Below are 22,041 nucleotides of genomic sequence, written 5' to 3'. Positions count from 1 at the left end.
TCTGAATGAAACAAAATAACAGGCTCCCAAATCAGTTTCCATCTCTCTAGTCATTGGATTCATCAGCTAAGATTTGGGAGATACCTGGACAAAAAAACCAAGTCTTTCCTCAGTTAATTAAGGATGTACTCTCTGTAATTAATACAAACTATTATTTAAACAACTTTGATAGAGGAAGTGAGGATGATTTCTTGGCCATGAATATCAGAGCTCTGCCAATGCATTTAAGGAGGTCAAATAACCTGACAACATGCCTGAACCCTCATCTGGTAAAATAATAAAAAGGTGTAAGAATTCCAGTGTAGCCTTCCAATTTAACTGTGCTAAGAGATTTCTTAAAAAGAAATGTGGTCGTGGTGGTAGTGGGGAAGTAAATATAAGAAAAGTCAACAATTAAATGATTTTGTGTCTTCTAAAATGAACAGCTGTAATATGTTACCACGTACTGTCCTCAATTATGTTTCTTCTTGGCATAGATAAGTTTCTGACCAATTGAAGGCTAATTAAAGAGATTTTCCATCTTCCACTTTTTCCTTGCTACAGTTCTTATATTATCCTGTTGTTATGTCAGTTTCTTATTCACAGGGACAGGCTGTGCAGCAACACTGTACTATATAAGCAATTGATTAAAAAAAATGCATCATATTTAGTTTTGAAAATACCCTGCATAAAGATACTGGTAGTATTTTTCAGACCTTCACAACAGGCCTGATCTGGTGAAATCAGTGCAAGTCTTTCCACTGACATCAATGGGCAGTGGATCAGGGCTCATTTATGTGTTACTTCTAGCTGTGTTTTCTCCATTTTTTAATTCTGCAGTGTTTTCATGCTGAGATTCGTTAAAGTTGGTAGAGATGATTCTTGCATTTTTTTGTAATTCTACGCAACTGGCAAATTTTGTGTTTATAAGCATCTTCTAGTCCAGCGAGTTTTACAAGTTGTTGAAAAATCCCATGGAAAAAAACTAGATTTGTGCTGAGAGGAGACAGATGGACAGGACAACTCTGTAGGAGCAGTTTGGGCTGGAGACCACCAAACCGCAGAAACTTCTAATGCAAAAGCTACGGTGGGACTTCCAGGTTTCAGTTTGAACTTCTGAGTGCAGAAGACTGTTGTGTCCCCCTTCAGGGCACACTTCCTCTACCCAATCCTAGACCTAATACTAACCTTAATGGACACAGTTTTATTTTTGCTGAACTAAAACACAACAAAACAAAAAAGTGTTTTTCTTAGAAATTTTTATTTCATAGAGAAGCGTGCTTATATCAGTGTGTGTGTTTTTTAAAAAGTTTTAAAATCAAAATGGCCTACATCTGGCCAAAGCTCTCATCCTAATTGTCTGTTCTGAAGTAAATTTGGATTTAAGCAAGGAAGAGTTTGGAAACGGTCAGTTTCTGAAGAACAGGATGGTTGAGCTATTCCTGTGAAGGATATCTCATCTTCAGAACTAAAAACGGGGAGGTGAGTTACAGGAAAGAGCATGGGGTGCTAAAGCAAGATACAGGACAGTTATGGCATCTGGAAAAGGTGAGCCTGCCTTCCCCCTCACATTTGCAAAACTCTCAATAATTCAGTGATCAGAAAAACCTCAGGAATGACAGAGGCAGGAACTGAGACAGACTTGTTGCTTATCCCCTCGTAACAGTGACAGAAAAGAGGTGAGCAAAGGCCAGTATGGGTCATTTGGTCTTCCTGTAAACCACAGCAACCTTTTTCACAGTGAAGTGTTGCTGTGCATCACATTTTGGTTGTCTCTATAAAAAGAACAAAATATCTCCCCCCGTCAGTTCCCCATCAGAGTACAGTAATGAAATGCACAGCTGCAGATGCAGCAAAATCCATTCCAGTTCTGCTCAGTTATTGTCTGTCTCATCTTTAGCAGATGGCTGGACGATGATGTCTGCAGTAATAAAAATATTAAAAACAAAAACTGCCAGTTGAATTGGAAAACTGACTAATTTCTATTTTTATAATGTGGTGCATGAAACCACTATTTCTGAAGCCAGTAATGGCCATATTCGGCAACAACCATGCGAGAACACTTAGTGGCGAGGCGAAGCACTAGTGGATGGCTCCATCCCTAAACTTCTGGAAAGACAGGGGACCTCACAGCATCTCTAGAGCAGGCAGGAAAAATCTGACCACAGACATCCCCATATTGCTTCTGTATGTCATTCAAAAGAACAGTGTCAGCTGTAATGCGCTGGTTGCAGCAAGAGAGATTCTTCCTCACTGAGGCAGGGTATCTGTGAGGCAGGGTATCTGTAAGGTATGCTCAGTGCTGCTCACACAAAGATGTGTGCATCACAATATTCACAGCCATTATTAGCACAGCCGTGCCTTTGAAAGAGCACAGCCTTCGCTTGCATTCCAGCTTCTTTCCTTGTTCCATGGTGTATGCTATTTCTTTAGCTGTGGGGCACAGAAACAGAATGTTAAATACAAGCACAAGGGTTTTCACAGTTAAACTGTAAAGCAAAATTGCTCATGTAGGCTTTTTTTCTACTACAGGTTCTATGCTCTGGATTATACAAAAATAGAAGCTAAACTAGGTATGAGCTGGGAGCTGACAGAAACGGATGAACAAATGATGCTGTAAGAATACTTGCTGGATAATGGTCTTAATTCTCTATATACTGAATTGAACTTTAAATGCCAAAAGCTCATGAGACTAATTCATTAACTCATGTGAGCAATATCAGAAAGAAACCTTTCTTTCACTCTCAGAGAGTGAGATTCTATCACTCTGTCACTGAGGTGTATTGGCAACCTTTGAGAATTTTTAACTTACCCAAAACATTGATTAAGTCTTTTGAAAATGAGACGTGATTTTCAGAGCTGTGGGTTAATAGCTTGTTGTTTGAAATACAATAGAGGATCCTGATTTTCAGGTGTTATTAAACATCCTTCTAGAACTCAGACTCCACAATGATATCTTCATTATCTCAGATAATATCCTGGAATTTAGAGCATCCAAACAGTTTAGCACTTGTGTTACATATAGTCTAGCAGTAATATTCTTAGTTAAATGACTGTCCTAAGATCATAGTGAGATTTGGAGGTTTGCTTTTTATATTAAAGAAATTCACTGGATTACCAAAACACCAGTTTTATTTTCTTTGTGGAAAGTGCTTTCAGACTCCTGCTTCTGGTATTTCAGATCTTATGTTTCATCTTAATTATCATTGTATATGTTATTAAAGTAAACAAACTCTGGACTTGTTCCATTTTTCTATTTCAAGTTCCATTCAGCAAGGGGACATGAATAAATGGAGAAATGTGAAATCTTAGCCTGTTGCAGTATATTAGGCTCTTAAAATTTGTAGTGTGCTAATTAGTGTTAGTTTATTCCAGCTTCCACGGCCAGGAAATTAAGTAGTGTATTATTTGAAGGAAGATGCACAAAGAAACTTCTATGTATCTTATTACTTATACTTTCTCAAAGAAAAAAATGAATACTTTCCTGAGTCTTTGGGAGAAAACAGATTTTTTTTTTTTTTTTTTTTTTTTCCCTGAGACTGTGCACACCTTTTTTATTGGTTTACATTCAGATGTATGTACTAAGACTCTTACCCTCCCCTTGCTATTCATTGTAACCTGACAACTATAGTGACAGGTTACTCTTTCAGTGAGAGACAGGAATAGATCAAGTCTTTGAAAACTATGGTATATCAGTAATTCCCTATCTTCTTTAGCCATTTTAAAAACAAATGCAAAATGCTACTGTCCTACCATATAACAGTGTGAGAAATACTGTTTGTGAGCAGTCAGCAAAAGTGTTTTAGAAATGCCAATGCAAAGTGTGATGGGAAATTATTCTCAATCTTAGTTTGCTGTTTTCCAGGTGATCCTTGCCATTTCATAATCTCTAAGAGAATATAAAGTTTCTGTGTGTGTTTTTGTCAGTCAAGGATTATGTTTAAATCTGATGTTCCTTTGGATACCAAAAATGTACTTGGGCTCTTGCTTTATCTACAGATTAATAAACTTTTAAAATAAAATGCTCTCTCTCTGACTCCAGCAATTGGTTACTAGAGGATTTCTTGAGCTACGCATGGAATCATTTAACATTTAATAGCCATTTATTCCATGACATTCTGCAGTCTCCTCTTTATCTCACTTAAGCTTTACACATACATGCAGTTCCACACCTTAGTGATGTGTTCAGTGAAGATGCTGCTGCTCGCTTTGAACCTGCCTATTAGGTCACATCCATTGTCTGTACTTCTTACGTTTGAAGAGATGATAAGCAATCAGGCCCAATTCACCTTTTATTTGCTTCTCATGATTTTATAAAGCTTTGTTATACTTCTTCCCAGCTGAGTCCCTTCCAGGCACGAGAGCCACGGCTCCCTGTCTGCTCCACACAGACGCTATTGGTGTGGCTGCCCCTCTCTGTCCCTCTCCCCAACACATTGTGTCCGTTCCTGGGATCAGGGACTCACCTGTACGTAGGATTCAAGATGCAGTGTGGGTTTACACTGTGGCAAAGCTCTGTGCTTTTTCCCTGCCTAATTCCTGTAATTTTATTTGCTACTTCAACTGCTACTGAGCAGTGAGATGATGTTTTCCTAGTTCTTACACTTATAACTTCTAGACTTCTTCTGTGGGGATGGTGGTCATCTCAGAAACTCTCATTTTATATACACAGATACTTTTGTCCTCATTTATGAAGAAATCTGAAATTCACTAGATCTCAAAAAATGTGTTCTATTTATTAAACTATTTTTTTCTCTGTTGTCTTGTTTAAGAAACAATTCAAACTAATGTATTCCACAATGATCTGATGGTCAAATTGTGAGTAATTTTTAGAAATATTTTAGGATAATTTTTTAAAAGTCAGTTTGAGAACATTTTTATGCATCTCATAAAAGTGGCATGAGATAATATTGGAAGAAGTCAGACCCATGCTTCTTAATAGAATCCCTCGAACAGGTATAGGACAGAGTACACACTCAAGTGTTATCCTAAATTAACAGCTTTGAGGCAAAAGAGTTTTCTTGTGAGATTTGAAGGACTGAATGGGGCATTACTGAGAGGGAGCATTCTCCCAAATATAGCTGAGCCTGGCACAGAGCCACTCAAAACATCTGGTTGACAAATTATAAAATTTCTAACTTGCAAGTAATAGACTTTAAATCAATAGAAATCTTTTATTCATTATTTTGCCTTCATTTAACTTTGTGAAGCTGACACATTAGAATATGATCAGCTAGGTTTCTTCTTTGCATGCTTCTAATACAATCTCAAAATGGTTCTGTTTTGTAAAATGAGGCTTAGTCCTTGATACCAATTTGCCATTTCTAAATTCCTATATGTTTTTCCATCATTAATTATAATAGATTTATATATAATAGATTATAATAGATTTTATCAATTAGCTACAGTCATTTCCAATAAAGGAAAAGAACTAAACTGGTAAACTCTAATGCATTTAAGGATGGAGTTTGCAGTGCATTTTCAACTATCACACATAATGTACAATCTATTTCTTCCTGACATCTTGTAGCTAGTTGACATACCGGATTGGTGCATCTTCCTATACTACCTCTGAGGGGAGCCATTATCCAACAGTTCTGATTAATGCCAAGGAAACCATATGTTTCTGTAATCCTTGCAGGGACTGATTCTACTCCTGTTTAAGTGCTGTGAATCAGAAATAGTCTGCAGCTACATAGTCTGCATAGCACCTTTCAATAGAACAGACATAAAACTAAAATTTTCGCAGTACCATCTGCTGTTTTCAATACGATACGAGGATGAGGAAGAGTAAAGTGAAATTGCAGAAAAGAAATAAATGTCAGGGTTTTTTTTTTTTATTTTAATATCTGTGCGATTTGGTAAAGCTTATTCAGAAGACAAGACATTTTCATCTACTCCAAAGTTTGAGCAAATATAACTATATACATTTAGAATATTACTGTTGATTTCATAATCTCTTTTAATCGTCCATTATCCCTTTATCTGAGGTTGAGGGCATGTTCTGACATTTGAAATTTCATTTTCAGCTGAAATCCTGAGTGACAAGCATCATTTTTAAGAGCATAATTTAATTTGGAAAGGTGGAGGGGAGGTGTAGGAGGACGTGGAGGAAGAGAGGTAAAACACTCCAATGAATAGATGAGTAAATGGCATATAATTATTATTGGTATGTTGTAGCTGCTGTTGGCAAAGAAAATATCCCATGACTTCACGCATTTTACATTACTCTCTAGCCTACTGGAGTTTGCTTTGCAAGTGTTCTTAAGTGCTGAATTGTCCTGATATACTCTTAGGAATATAGGTTACTTTTGAGGAGGTCAGAAGCAATAGGACTGAGAAAACGTCATTCTTAACTACAGTGCTCTGAGAAGTTCTATCTAAAATACTATACCAGGAGTGAGCAAATGGTGTAGTTCAAGACTGAACTGTGGGTGAGAGATTAGTGAAAGCTTTTCCTTTACTTTGAACATGTGCTATTCTGTGCGATATTTATTTTAAATACAGACTAAATATGTTACATTGGTTGCAATGAAGTCTAGAGTGTATAAGACATAAAAAATTTTCCTTAAACTGGATAACTTCATATATTTGAAATACACAGGTGTATTTCAAGATATTTTCTACTTAATCTTTGTATTGATATTTTTATTTTACATATCTTGAAAGGCAAATGACTGAAAAGTTAACTTTGAACAAACTTTAGGGCACATGCTCTTTGAATGGCTCAGAAATAAGTCAAAGTTGTTTCATCTTCACTGTGTAGTTCCTGCTGACTCTTAACCAGATAATAGTGTGCCAATGGCAAAAAGTACTTGCTGGGATACTCCTGTAATTTTTAGCTTATGATAAAATTAAGAAGAAAATCAGAATAAAATTATGAATGGACCAGTTGGTGTAGCTGGTACTTTGGTTCTTTTTTCTCAGCAATGTTTTCTTCTTAATGGAGGACTGACAAAAGAACGCAGTTAATGGCATCATTTCATGTCCTTCATCTCTTTATTTCAGATGTGCAGAACAGCCCTTGAGCAGACTACATGTTCTATCTCTTCCCTTCTGTTCTGAGACTCTTGACAATGGTGCAAACTGTGAGGTTTTGAGAGGAACAGAGGCACTTAAAGGTTGGAACTTGGACTGAGACCACTAACTAGATCATTTCACACAGACTTACAAAAAAAAATAGAATACCCAAAACCCAATCATATGATAACTTCTGGCTGAACTCCTGCCCAACTTGAAGTGGAGTCAAATATTGCTTTAGCTAAACTAAATCTCCCTTGGTCCTGGCTTTCAAATAAAGCAGTTGTTATTTTTGTTTTGTTCTTACCCTATTAAATGAACAAATCTGCTTGGGATGTCCTTAAACCTCTGTGCACTGATTCACGCCAAAACAATAGAAGATGACTTAGACGAATGATCCGCGTTGCTGATTTCAGGGCTGGAGAGAGTGAGTAAGAATTGCACTGAGTCTCTCGGCTGTCATGCACCATATCATACTAATACACCATACACCATATCTTCAGTAATATCCCAGGGAACGTGTTGATTACTGCTTTGGATTCTCTGTTTAATAAATTGCATGAAACTCTCCCTGGAAAAACAAACTAGTAGTTTGGCTTATCTGTTTTTCTCTTGGCACTGTCAGCCATTTTTTTCTGATCAGCTGATTTGAAGTGAAATAAGGGGACAAGTTTCACTTGAATCGCACTGAAGTGCCTCCTGCTTACAACTATACAGCTCTTTGCTGACAGTGCTTGCACTCAAAATTTGGGCAAGATTTGCCTGGCCCAGTACCAAAACAGCATATTACAGTAGGGTTTTTTTGAGTGCTTGAAAAGCATGGCAATGACCTAAGCCTAGCACTTAGTCCAAACCTAAAGATCTGTTCCAATGTATTCCAGTCAATCCTTACCTTGGGATTTAGGACTAAAGGCAGGGATTCAAAATCTGCTTTTATTTATGGACATAGTGTGGGAGACCTGCAGACTTTAGAGCAGAAAACTTCCAAGTCTATAGGGAGAAACATGCCATGTAGGTCTGGGAGAATCCTGATAATTTTCTCAGATAACTGTTTCTATGCCCACAAATCCAGAAATTTCTTCACAGCTGCCTTGCCATGAGACATATCAGAGGGAGAGGCTAAATATCAAAAGACCTAAAAATTTAACCTGTAATAAAATAGATATATGTCAGCATTAAACTGCAGCCAAAACATAATTGACATTTACCAGATTTGGAGAGGAAGAAACTGCACTTCAGATTGCAAACAACTTTTTTTGGGAATGGTGAAGATTTTACTGCAATTACAAGTCACATGCCCATAGATTGCCTAACAAAGCTCTTACTATTCCTCTTCTGGTTTGTTTGGATTTTTTTTCATGGCATGGAAATTCAAATTGAGATGCTTTTTAGTTCTTAAATGTTGAGATAGTTAGCAGAAAGATTTGGCCTCCAATTCAGAGTGGGACAAGTGGTATGGATTTATTTGGTTCCTATTAAAGAGTGCTTCCAGCAGCTGCTGAAATGGAAAGCAAACAAATTAAGCTTGAAATGGAGGAACAGCTCAATCCCAAATTTGTAACCATTAAATTTTTGTTTCTTTTCCTTGCTAAATCAAAGATGTATCTTGCCAACTTTTCAAGAGTTTTATATATATGCATGAAACACATATATCTGCTGATCCAAGTCATAAATTGTAAACACCCCAAGCCATGAAGAAAAAGGAGGCAGGTAGCTTTTACAGTGTTGCCTAAATAAGCGCCATTCCATTTCTAAAAGAGAAAAGACATCGGAGCAAAATCTACAAACAGCTGAATGGACACATTCTGAGTAAGCCAAGTAGTTTTCTGTCAAACTGGGGAGATGTAAACTATCTTGTATATTGTTGAGCTTCACCTACTCACACATTTATTACCTTAGTACAAAGGCCTTTCTGTCAAACTAACCTGCTAAAATTGTTACAGCTTCTCAGCTATTGTTTCCTGCTCCCTCTCATTCCTTTCTGTTTCTTTATCTTCATTTTCTTCTACTTGAAAAGAAAGAGTAAAGAATGAAAATAGCAAAAGAAAATGGGAGGAAGCAGGAAGAAAGGCAGGAAGAAGAAAACGCAATCATTGTTAAATCAAAACCTGAAAACTATTTGGTTTCAATACCTCCAGGTTTTTTGAATTTCTCATTGAGATGTTAAAAAATGTAGAGTAAATACGAGGTTTTTTAATTTTTCTTGAAACATACTTGCCATTTTTCACCCAGCGCTGCTGCCAACTTTCTGACTGCGTAGTACAAACAGCTTTTCAGCTACTCCTACAATGGTGCATTCAGAAAAAGATGCATGTACTAATGGCACCTGCACAGCCACTCATTTATGGCAGTCAAGGAGCAAGTGAACGTGCCAATCAGATAATATATGCAGGCTGGAGAACTATATATCTAACTACCTGTCTGTGTGTGGTACTGTAGCTAAGTGAAGGCAGTGGGGTGACATGGGGGCTGATATGTTCTCCCAGGTATGTCTGTTTTTTACAGGAAATTGGTTTTGCAACAGTAGTGTATAATTTGCATTATCAGCATAGTATGAAATAAATTGTTAACCTTCTGAGTTGCAGATTCAAAAAGAGAAAAATTAGTCTGAAACAGTATGTTTTTTCAGCATCAAGTATATCTCACACTTTTTCCTGTAATATAAATATACAAAAATATTTTAATATATATTTGTCTGCTTGCATTAAAGAACTATTGTGTGTGTGTATGTATATCACATCTATATGTGTGTATGGTAAATATATTTCTTTAATGCAAGCAGATGACTATGAAGAGAATGCTAATCTCTGATACTGAAAATCTTAAGGCCTAAGGGATATTGGCGAGACACACTATTAGAGCTGTGAAATAATCCTTGCCACCAGTATTTCTAATAAAGACCATCTGCAAATAGCTTTATTTTTGGTTCCGTAAAAGAATTCAAATTGTTTTTAATCCAGTTGAACTTTTGAGGGATTAGCTATTATGTTCTCATTACTCCCTTCGCTGGGAGAAACTCTATCAAATCAGTTCACCAACTACAATATTCCACTTCATAAATGAAAAAAATAAACCCTAAGCCCCCCAAAAAACACAAAACCAAAACACAAAACTCCCCAAATCAACCTTCTACCTCACTATAAATTCAGCTTAAAATTGTCTGATTTTATTTCATATGCTATTTTAGCTAATAATAATCATTTACACAGTGTAGGCTTCTGGATAGAATATTTTATCACTTTTTTTTTTCTCACTCATCTGAAAAAATAACTGGAAGAATAAGAAAATACTGGTGGTATTTCTGATTCGTTCATTGTTATCTTTTAGGAATTTACCTAATGATTCTCATTTTTTTTCAAATAAAATGTAAGTAAAATTAGCAAATGAATGTATGATGCATATGGAAAACAACAACAGCAACAATAACAAAAGGTTTGCATGCATTTTCATTCAGACTTTAAGGAAACTTAACTTACTCTTTGACTGTAGTGCTTTCTGATTCTTCGGTAGATGATATCCTTGTATTGATTCACTGTAAGCAAAGGAAATGCGGCATTGCAATACAGTGTATATGAAACACAAGAGTAACAATTGATGGCACGTTTGGCTTTTGCCGCACAACTAACCTCCCATGTTTTCAATTCTGTGTCACTGAAACAGGAAATATAGAAATATATACCCAGAGGTACAATGCTCCTTCATTCAGTCTGTGCCCATTTTCAGGCAGGAGGTCTGACTAAATGGTTATTATAGCCCCTTTGGATTAAGATCCAGGAATTCTAGCTGCCAGCACTAAAATATTATTTATAGTCTTACAGTGGGTTTCTAATTCGTTCAGCATTTAAAAAAAAAAATAATTGAAAAACCCCAAAGAAACCACAATCTTGATATTTTTGTACATAGGGCAATGCTGTAATCTGACGGAAAATGGAATACCCTACTGAAGTAAAAATGAAGTTACAATGATGTACCCAAGCTGAGGATTCTTCTACACGATTGAACATTCAAAAATCAATGTTTCTATCACTCGTTACTGCAATCCCCTGGTAGAGTGTTCCTGACAATTATCTCGGTAAGGGCAATAGAAAATGGAAAAATGTCATGTTTCAGTCTACCTTGCAGATCCATAAATTGCCTCTGCAGTTTTCCAGGGCTGTCTATGCCACATTCTGCCTGCTGTGCCTTCAGACAATTTTCAGTCTACATTTCTCTTCTATCCTTCCCCTGTCATTCACCCAGCAAGAAATCGGTCCAGAAATCCTGGAGATCAGGAATGTGGTGTGGCACGGTTCAGGCTGCTGGGAAGTTGGGAGGATAGAGCCCTGCAGTGTGTGTGCATGTGCGAGAATGTGGGAGCCAAGATCCTCCCCAGGGCACTGTGCCAGGTGACAAAACACAAGTCTAAAACAGACACATATTTCTTGTAAGAATCAGAAAAAAAAAACGCTGTGACAGGTGAAGTAGGTACCTTTGCAGTAATTGGTACCATTGCCCAAGCCAGCCTTTGTATTTCATTGGGCTGAGCACAGGCTGGCACATGGTGGCTCTGTAGAATAACTATTGAAAAAATGGCATCACGTGAATGTCAGCGAGACATAGGGTGATTGGTGCCTGCTGTGCTGGGTTTCATATGTGACTGCTTGCTAGGCACATGTAGGTCATCTGGCAGCCTTGAACTTGGTATTTCATTGGCAGTGGTGGAGCAGAGTTTCCAAGTAAGAGTGAGAATTCAGAGGTCAGAGGAAAGCAAGGAGGTATATATTGCTTTTTTAACACAAAAAGCAGGCCTGCTGCTTCTCTGGAGCTTTCCACTCTCTCTGTAAGGTAAGGGAAGCTCCAACCCCTTTAGGGCTTTCCTCAGAGCAGGGCAAGTGAGGGAGCTCATGCCCTATCTGGAAGGATGCATGTTCTGCACACCAAGGCCGAGGGGTGCACATGCCATGGCATTTTTATCAGTATGTGAAGGCATGGAAATTATTTGACATAGTGGTGCGGGGGCTGTTTCCTGTCTTATGGGATATACACTGGCAGACCAAGAAAATCCCTGGGGATCATCCACACCGGTGAGCATACAGAAAAAGAGGTTTCCTGCCTGGGGTTTTGGCTAGGGCATGGTACTGTGTGCAGAAAGAGCCGGACACTGTGTGTATTGTCAGAGAATTTGGCCTCAGGGGAGCTAACAGGGATGCCGTGACAGGACACTGTAGACACAATGGCATATATTTCCAATCAGGATTAATAATTGTTCAGGCCATCAAACATAAATAGCTGGTGTTTAGACAAATGAATTTTATATCAAGCTTTTGGTCATATTGTATTCACGTGCTGCCACATCAATTGAAAACAGGATGAGAGCCATCAAAGGAGCGATAGGTTATGGGCAATCTGACCTGAGAGGTCCTGGGAAAAGTGTAGGTTTCAGTGCTGAGTACACAAATTGACCATGCTAAGCCTGCATGGGAAAGGAATGGCCAGAATATATTGCTCATCAGTATGGCATGAGAGGAGACAGTTTGAAACTTATGCACGCACACACTGGACACATGCATATTCTCTGGTTTGGGGTTGACTTGTTTACTGACATGCTTACTGGCTATATTAGCAACACCACGTCTCAAAGCATGTGGATCAGTAGCTATCACTAAACCAATGACAACTAGTTGAAGAATTTTGTTTCTACGGGGCAGATGGATGCCATAGGAGCAGAAACCGCAGGTCTACAATCCATTAAATAAGGCAATGGAGAGTTGCCTGGCCCTCATAACCCTTCTCCCTGGCAAACAGAGCACTTGGTCCAGCGTTCTGACACCTATTTTCCTTTCCCTGCCTCTGAGTCACATCGATTCTTTCCCACTGTGACTAGGTGGGAAGCATTCTGCCTTGGCTGGTGTGACACATGGACAGGTGGCAACTTTTCATGTTGTTCATATTCATATTTGCTTTAGAAAAACAATTGGTAAAAGCCATAAAATACATGCGTTTATAGAGAACTGGGTGCAAAATGCAGCTACGATATAAGCTAAAATGTATATAGTAAGTGAGAGATGTGTCCGTTACAGCAGCATAACTCACAGACACAAAACTACCTATTGGATATGTTTGTGTGATTGGTGTTGCACGGACAGTACAAACTGAATATGTAAGTCTGGCCCAAAGAGGTATATCACATCTCTGACTTTTAGAATCACATGGAATTAAACTCTAAAACATTTCAGTACTTCTTTTAATGAACAAAAGTTAACGTTTTTGTTAGAGTTCTAAACAAATGACAGGTGTTTCTGATGAGATATTCAAATTCCTGATTTTTAGAGTAAAAAAACCCATGAGCAGCATGGGAAGTGTGTTGTTTCCTCCATTCTTGATCACATTTAGTAAAAAGCTTGCCAGAGCTCAGACAGGTTGCCAGGATTGCAAAAACAAAATTCTTCACAAATGTGGGCACAACACCTGTGCCTCTGCAGTCCAGATGAGGCACTGGCATCCCACTTGGGGGGAAAGGATGAGGAAACTGTTGCTAACCCACAGAGACAGGTGGAGGAACAAAGTGGTGGATTTGGCTTAATCATGGAATTGACTGTAAAGGGAAACTTTTATTAGCAGAGGATACGCTTCATTTGTGACCAGCTCCACTGTCAAATATCTTGTTCTTGGGTAAAAAAAATAAATATTTCTCTTTGATGTTCTGTCGATGTATCAGCATATGAGCAAAGCCTTCTGCTCTGGTATTGGCACAGTTAAGAGAATCATCTTCCTAGGCCTGATCCAGATGCTGCTGCAGTCAACCAGATAGGAAAAAATAGTCACTGAGGAGCCATCACACTGAAACACATAGTGTTTGTTATTCATTTGAGTTATGACTCAGACTAACGGATAAGAAAAGACTCCATTTCCCATTGCTCCTTAAATATTATTTTTTATAGGAAGCATTAAAATAGTCCTGTTTCAACATTTTGAATTAGAAAGCTTCCATTTCCTTCATGATGGAACTTTTTACAGAAGTAGCCTTTGAAACCTAAGCAAATTTAGACATGAAATTATTAAAGGAAGATCAGCATTGTAAAAAGATATTACAAAATTATTGAAATGAAATGTTTCATCTGTGCTCAGCTCATACATTTTTCAGATTTTCAATTTGTGGAATTACTGAGATTTTTGCCTTTCATCCTGATTGAGAGGAAAAAATGCTAGGAGCTCAGAAAGGAGTTTCCTATTCTGCCTCAGTCGCAGCTTGTTGCTCTCTGTTGTGAAGTTATTTGCTGAGGGCCACTTATTCCTGTAATTTATAAAGGCTGCCTAATGGAAGAGATGGGATGAGGCAATGGAAGTTGGTAAGTACTTCCTGAGAATGAAGACCGAAGCAGCTCATAACTTGTGCCCCCTCCTTCCCTTCTGCTCTTTTCATTCCGCAAATTGACATTATTCCTTGTATTTTTATTAGGCAGAGACAAGCAAAGCACCTTGCTAATACACAAGTCTCAGCCACACTTAGAGACCTTAATGAAGGGCTGGATAAACTTCCTGCAGACTTGGTTGCAAACCATAAGAATGTTTTTGAATGCAATTAAAAATCTTAATAGATTTCCCAAAGCAAATCCAGAATAAAAAAATGTTCTTCTTTGGCAACTTGCAAATAATGGAGAAAATTCTGACCACAATGTCTCTGAAGCTGTCCCTAGAGTCAAACTGGAATTTTTATTGCTGCATTGCCTTTTTAGTCATGCCACTTTTGAGCTCTTTTAATTCTAGAAGTAAATGCTAAATCTATGAGCAAAAGTTTCTGATGCAGTTAGAAGCAGCTAATTCAGCCTGTGTTGTTTATGAACGCCAGGCCATGCCATTTCTTTTGAACTTCTGCATTGGTAAGGTTTCCAGGAGGTTGTTCAATACTATGCCATATACAGGGTGTTTCAAAAAGATGGACCCAATTTTTGCAATGTACTGCTTTGAAACTGGGTCCATCTTTTTGAAACACCCTGTATTATCAAATAATTTTACATGCTGCACTAAGGGCAGCTACCATTCCATGCTAGTAGAATTCCTCCATGTTCCTGTTTAAAGGCCTCTGGCAGCGACTACAATCATGTAAGTAAAATGATGCAGCTGGAATTGCTCCAAATTAGAGACATGGCCAGCCATCGTAGCTCAGATACCACAAACTTACCTCATCCACAAAAGAAATCCAACAAAAAAAGTTTAATTTTGTAGCAATTTGCATGCAATCATGTATAAATGCATCAGTCAGACATAACATCTTAGGACCTCCAAATTGGGGTTCAACCAGTTTGTTGTAAAATTGATTCATCATTTTCTGCCTTTCAGGGAAAAGTCTGGGCAAAGTTCTTAGTTTTCTGTCAGATTACTTCACTGGAGACAAGTATAAGCTGTTATAATTACTAGTATGAGTGTTGTAAGAATGGAAGAGCCACTCACAACCACACCACCCTGTACCCAAATCCTGCACAGGCAGTAATGTGCCTGTTCTCAGACGCTTACAGTCTGATGGGACAGCCAAAACAGGAAAAGAAAGCAGTGACAAAGAGTGGAAAAGGCCTACCATCACTACCATGGCAGGTCATGGCTGAGAACAAAAGAGGTGGCAGGTGTCCCTGCAACCAGCCCAGTACCTTATTATTTCTACGCCCTATAACTGCTGAAACCAATTAACCTCATTTTCCTACATTTCAACTGTCACTCCTTCAATTTGAACTTCTCTGCATTATCAAATCCATGCAATTGTGATTAGGGATTTGTAATACTTTCCAGGCTCAGATAATTGTAGTGTGGTTCAGATAGGTCTCCCTAAAGTCTATGTGTTTATGTGCTGAAAAAGATTTAAAACATAGCTATCTCTTTTTGAGCACAGATACAGAAATATCAGAAATAAAAGAATATTATTTGGTTGGTTCTGCAAACACTGTCATTTCTGGCTAGGAATAGGAGTAACAACTACCACCCTCTCCTTCCTGCTCCTCATAAATCTGAATCCTATATCCTGCAAGCGAGCATCTACAGACTGTATAAATAAAGGGGACTTAAATTTCATGAATTTCCTACACAGCATATTTTGCTTCCATATTTAAGTCAACAATAGCCATCAAAAACTGCATCACTTGATTTCACCTTTCACCTATGCTAAGAAATGTCCTTTCAGGTTATCAGAATGTAAACATGATATTAAAGACCTGATATCAGAATAAAGGAAGTCAACGGACCCAAACCAGTGAGATCTGCTTTGAGTTCTGCTGATTAGTATCAACATTGTGAATTATACCTAAAAGAGACTGATTCCCTGAACTCATATCTATGTAGTTCTTAGAAGTATACATAGACATTTACAAGCACTCTCCAAAAGACACCAAGAGACCAAGCCTTTGCAGGAAAGTCTTATAAGACTAACGTCAGTTTCAAAATTACGTATGCTTACTATTATCCCCTGAGTTCAGGTGGTAAAATATTTAACAGCAAAACCAATCTCCTCCCTCTCAGACCAAGAACAGCACTTCAGGTGGTTCAGGGGGATTTTTGCCTATGTGTATGCACTTTATAAATGTCCTTGTGTGTACATGTGTATTCACATATGTGACATCTATGCATGCACACAATGTGCGTGTATACAAAAAGTATGTTCTACATATAGTTGCAGCATCTATTTTGCATAGAGTGTTTTGTTTTTCTTTTTTTTTGGAGGGGGTTGGTTTTTGTTTTGGTTTTGGTTTTCTGTTTTAACCCCTTATCAGCTTTTTCCATTCCAGCTGGCTATGACATCTGCATTTTTGCTTTCAGGAATCCATTCTGAAAGATACATAGAGTACAAAATGCATTTCTGGAACAAAAATAAAAGAAGAAAAACAACATTATAAAGCAAACTGCCTCTACCTCTTGTCCCTGCTGTCCCCTAAAGAGTTCCTGGCAATCAGAGTGAGAAACATAGCTCAACACACAGGTTCGTCATACACAAATGTCACATAGCAATGTCAGACATATCACAGTCTTCAGAATTTTCCCTCTGGACCTATGCATACACATCCCCATGCACATTGTCAGAAACATATGTCAGAATGTCAGTTGATTCTGTGATTACAATTTTCACAAGCCCTGACTTGGATATACTCTCAGAAGTCTGACAAGTTGGGAAGCAGCTTGGAAAGCAGTGTTTCAGTATGCGGAGCACACTGTTGCAGGGCTTAGGCATGTAAATCAGGATATATCAGGTGAAGAGGTGACTGCTTTCTCGCTGGCTCAGTGTGCTGAGGAGAACCATAAGGGAACAGGGAGTCACAACTCCTCCCTCCCTTCCCCTCTTTGTGGATACAGGAGGAAGTTGTTCCACCTATGCTGCCATCTAAATGACTGCAGATAAGGACAGTCTGACAAAGCAAGGTAGCAACGAGGGCATTCACTTGTCTTTTTTGTGTATGGTTATAAACCTTATGTTGTAAATTTACACTTCTTAAATCCAATTTCTATTAGACATTTATTTCTCATTTATTTTTGGTCTGAAACTGTTCATCTAAACATTTGAAATTTTCATAAATATTTTTCCTTAGACTTGACAGCTAGTAGTTACATTGATTCTGTTGTATTCTTCCTCTAAGGCTTATTTAGTAACAAACTAACTTCAGACCAATTTTATATGTAAAAAAATCCTACTTTTCTCATGGAGTATCAATATCCATAGGGATCTTTTCATAATCTTGACCTCTGTGAAATAAACTATGTCCAGTTTGCTGTAGCGGTCACCATGTTGCCTAGTAGATCGTTGCTATTAATGGGATAAATTTGGTGTCTTGGCAGTAAATTGAAGTATGGTTTGGCAAATTTATTTAGGCTTTGATGCTATGAGTTGTCTTTTCCAAACAACAGTTTCTGGGTGGTATTTCAAAGTTATGCTGCCTGCTGCTGTTTTCCTGGATATGATAACACTGCAACGTGTGTTTCGTTAAAGGCCGTGCTTTATGAATACTGCACATTTACTGGTCTCTTCTTATGACCCTTTTTTTCCCAGAAGTGGAAATGACAACAAATGAGCTCACACTGCAAGGACTTGAGTACCTCAAGGTACCTCGGAGCACCGCCAGGCCCTGGAGGGGAGCGGACTGAGCCTCAATGGGAGCGCTTGGAGGGGAATAGCTCACCCTTGGAGGGGAATATCTCACCCTCATACTCTCTCGAAACTGACCCCTGGCCTTCTGGCTGGTTGGTCGCTGAAAACCTGAAAAGGCCATGTCCACTCTCTCAGCTGAGGACTCGGGTGCAAAACAGCATAACTCATAGCTTTTTAAGGAGAACTTTCCTGCATTTCTGCCAGGGGCCACAGAAGGGAGGCTGGTTCCCTCGGCCCCTGCGCTGCCCTGGCATACACCACCCGCAACCCCACGGCTCATCGCTGCCTGGGGGCTTCGGTCCAGCTCAGCACACGCAGGGCACCGAGCTGTCAGAGGAGGCTGCAGGGGGAAGGCCAGGAGCCTCAGGGAGGGGAGGGTGGAGGGGGAAATCCTTCTTTCCAACAAAACTTTCACTTGCAGTACAACAAACTGCATATTGAAATAACCTCTTTATTTTTCTTTAAGTCCTGCTTTTTTCAATTTTGTATTCTGTCTTCTGGACAGACATAAGACAACATCAGTCTGCAAATAAGTCTTCACGTATTTTGGCGCACCTGATGTCCACGGCTGAGGTGAGGCAGGAGTGTCTCAGGTAGGGGAGGCTGAGGCTGCGATATGGTGTGCTAGCCCGATACAGAATCTCAAACTTCAGCAGTTAGGAATGGCAGAAATTTTGCTTCAGAAATAGACATTCGATGGAAAATTTGTATTGCACAGCAGTTTCAGCCTTGAATCTCAAACCAAAGGCAGAGAGAGGGAAGAGAAGGTATTCACATGAAACCTCCCAGGACTAAAGCTGTAAATAATACAGGACTTTTTTATTATCAGTGTTTATATTTTCAAAAAGCACAAAGAAATATTATTTTCAAACACCCGATGCTGTATCCCTTTCTGGACAAAGTTTGAGCTCACATCTTGCATAATGCTGTCTTGTAAGTTTAATTTTCACATGCTATTTTTAAATGTATACATTTTAACAGCTGCAAAATTTGGCACAATTCCAGCAAGATTTATATAAGAGACCAAACCATGCCAGGATCCAGCAATCTGAATCTTCAAGGAATTCTGGGGAAGTTCTTTTCCCCATTTTCACGGCTGCCGCTCATGAACAACTTGGTTTTCCTCTACAAAGTTCATTCCTTACTCTGCCAAAAGACTGCTGGCAAACTTTTTTTTACATGAAAGAGTCCATAATTAAACACTTGTGGATGGCTGAACTCAGTGAGTTATGGATGCTCTGGGACATATAAAGAATCCTACAACAAGAATTGCTTCCATAATTTGAGTCAACAAAGTGAATGAGTTCTAAGCACAATTTTATAAAGTCTGTGAGACAACATAGCTACACTTCTCTCTCATTAAAATAGTATTATAAGAACACTGCGCTTTCACAATATCTTTTAAAAGTTGGGGAAATCAGCAAGAAAGTGATTTTTTTCATGTTTTAGTCTAGATGAAAGAGTTAATGTACCTCAAAGCACAGCTCAGTCTAAAGAATGAGTGTGAAACCTGTAGAAAATGCCATTAATTTCTCTGGAGGCAGGATCTCAGTATTTTTGCTTTTTTTTTTCCCCTCTAAATAATACCATCCCTCATATCTTTGAATCCTGACAGACCATTCCATTCCCACTCTTTAGTTCTGCAAGTCCTGGAACAACTTCTTTTAATAGGTCTACGGTAAGGTTCACCAGCTGTTAATTTTTTAATGATGATTTGGCCTTTGCACAATATAAGCTTTGCAGCAACAGATGAAAGACACAGTGAATTTCTACACTATTTGGCTGAGAAGTGGAGTGAAGCATTTGTAGGTTCTGTGCCATGATAATATGGCTAGGTTGCTTTTTGGATCTAACACTGTGTTCACATTGTGAAGATCGATCAGAGCCAGACCAGGGTATTCATCTTAGGCAGTTCTTGGCATATTTAGCAATATGTTGCATTGCACCAGTTTAAGTTTTCCATACAGATTCTAGTTTCTGAGCAGCTTTCTGTCAGCCCAAAATCTATAGGCATAAGTGTAAGCTTAATGCACTTGACTTGCCACTCCCTAGGAGAGCAACAGGACTTCAACCTAAGAGCTCACACCAGTTCATGTGGGAGCAAGCTTAAAACAGGTTGGGAAATATTGAATATTTGGGTTTGATTTTTAAAAAAATATATTTTGACATTTCTGAACTAATTTTTTTTGAAACATATTGGTCTCTGAAAATGCCAATTTGGGATGAAAACAGTTTTGAAAATTTCAGCCTTTTTCCCTAGGAAGGAAATTTCATCTGTCAACTAGCTGTACCATCCAAAACTAGTCAAGGGTAGAAATAAAGAGAAAACACATGTCCTAAATAGGTACCTCTCTGTCTACTGCTGAGCCCAAGGACTTTAGCTCAAATGGGAATCATCTGGATTGGGCTGTTGGCCTTTTTTTTAATGGCCTAGTTTTGCAGCAGTAGCCATGACTATCATAACAACTAAAACAAAGGAAAACACAGAATTGGACTCAGACTTAGTACATTCTGTCTGCCCATGAGGGAGAAGTCCAACCCAAACCTTCGCTCCCAGACATGCGCTAAATTTTCAGGAGGTTTGACTGGGAATTCATAGCTTCAAATTCAAGTTCATTTGTGCTACCAGTATTTATGTATCGTATATGGTTATGACAAACAACCTGCAGGCTTTCATATTTCTCTAGTATGTTTATGTTCTACACCACCTTGGAGTTACTCAGTTTCAAAGAAAGAGAAAGAACGTCTCTTTAAGCCAAATTCTTTGTCCTTATAATTTTGGCAGCTTCAGGGGCTTCTGAATTAGCTTTTGTAGTTAAGCCCAACAGATCATGCTGCTCTGATTTCTGACTTTCCTTCGCTAGGAGTGATCACTGACAGTTGTTCAGTCAGGAGGAAACCCGCTGTGTCCTCAACCCAGTGGCAGCAGGCTCTGCTGAGTGTTTGTCTCTTTCCTGTTCCAATTGCCAGGGCCTGTACAGTGCCCTGCATGGGTTTCACTGTCACCACCTCTGCTCAGAGTTGCAGCAGAGGACTTCTACTCCAGCCATATAAAGATATTTACATCCCTTATTTATTAATGCACTGGATAGAAACCAGAAAAATAAAAGTTTATGACTCACCATCCTGCCTAATCTTTCATTAAGGTAAGGAAATGCTTTATCTCCTTATCAAATAAAAAGACAAAGAATATGAATGAAAGACAAAAACAGAGTAAGAATGACACAACCATGTATGGGTCCGTGAAAACAAGTGTGCTATATTATGTTGTCTCCTTTCTAAAGTGTTAGTCTTTGGCCTTGGACATAGCCAGATTTAAAATTTCCCACCATTGTGGCTGAGGGTGATAGGCAATAGACCTTTTGCTTGGAAAGGAGCCTGCTTTCTTTCCTCCCTCCCATTCCTTCAAAGTCTTTTGCAAGGTAGTTTTGTACTTACCGCTGTTGGTGTTAGATTAGTCTTTTCACCACAGCCTGTTGGGCCTCTTTGCTTTCTTCTCCCACTTGAAATAATAAGCATCTTTGAATAAGGCTTTCTTGTTTTACAGTAAGGTTAGCTTTTGGACTGGGAAAATAGTTTATGCAGAAGATTATTGCTAACAATCTGTATTTTCTGAAAGAAGTAGGATGTTTCTTGGCAGCTCCATCTATGAGAAAAGGGATCCTCCCAAACATTTGGGAAAAATCCCAGCTGCCAGCTCCCACACATCACGTTATTTTTCCCTCTGTATTGTGTCATCTCTTAAACCAACAACTAAGTGTGAAGATCTAGAAACCAACAGTCAGCTGCAAACCTTACCCATGTGCTCAGCATGCTGGGTGTAGAGGGCCACAGCACTGCCAAGGTGCCAGGAAGCTGGATGGACACATGTGCCTCGCTGAGGTCTCTGGTACAGCACCCTATGGCTGCCCAGGTACCACACATGTATGTAACAGCCT

At 38.8% G+C, this 22,041-nt stretch overlaps 1 long non-coding RNA gene across 2 annotated transcripts; it reads right to left on the bottom strand.

Annotated features, from left to right (window-relative positions):
- Window positions 1-1,264: 1,264 nt before the first annotated feature.
- Window positions 1,265-21,672, bottom strand: LOC139828003 (uncharacterized). Of its 2 annotated transcripts, XR_011739159.1 has the most exons (6): window positions 21,542-21,672; window positions 10,476-10,531; window positions 8,925-9,007; window positions 7,307-7,417; window positions 2,792-2,957; window positions 1,265-2,412 (listed from the first exon to the last, which is right to left on the bottom strand). It is a non-coding gene; the product is annotated as an uncharacterized lncRNA (long non-coding RNA). The 2 variants fall into 2 exon arrangements; XR_011739160.1 differs by lacking the exon at window positions 8,925-9,007.
- Between the last annotated feature and the right edge of the window lie 369 nt (window positions 21,673-22,041).

This window comes from Patagioenas fasciata, chromosome 5, assembly GCF_037038585.1.
Source record: "Patagioenas fasciata isolate bPatFas1 chromosome 5, bPatFas1.hap1, whole genome shotgun sequence".
NCBI lineage: Eukaryota > Metazoa > Chordata > Aves > Columbiformes > Columbidae > Patagioenas > Patagioenas fasciata.
Note: the sequence above shows the minus strand (reverse complement) of the source record. Positions and strands in the feature narration are given on the sequence as shown.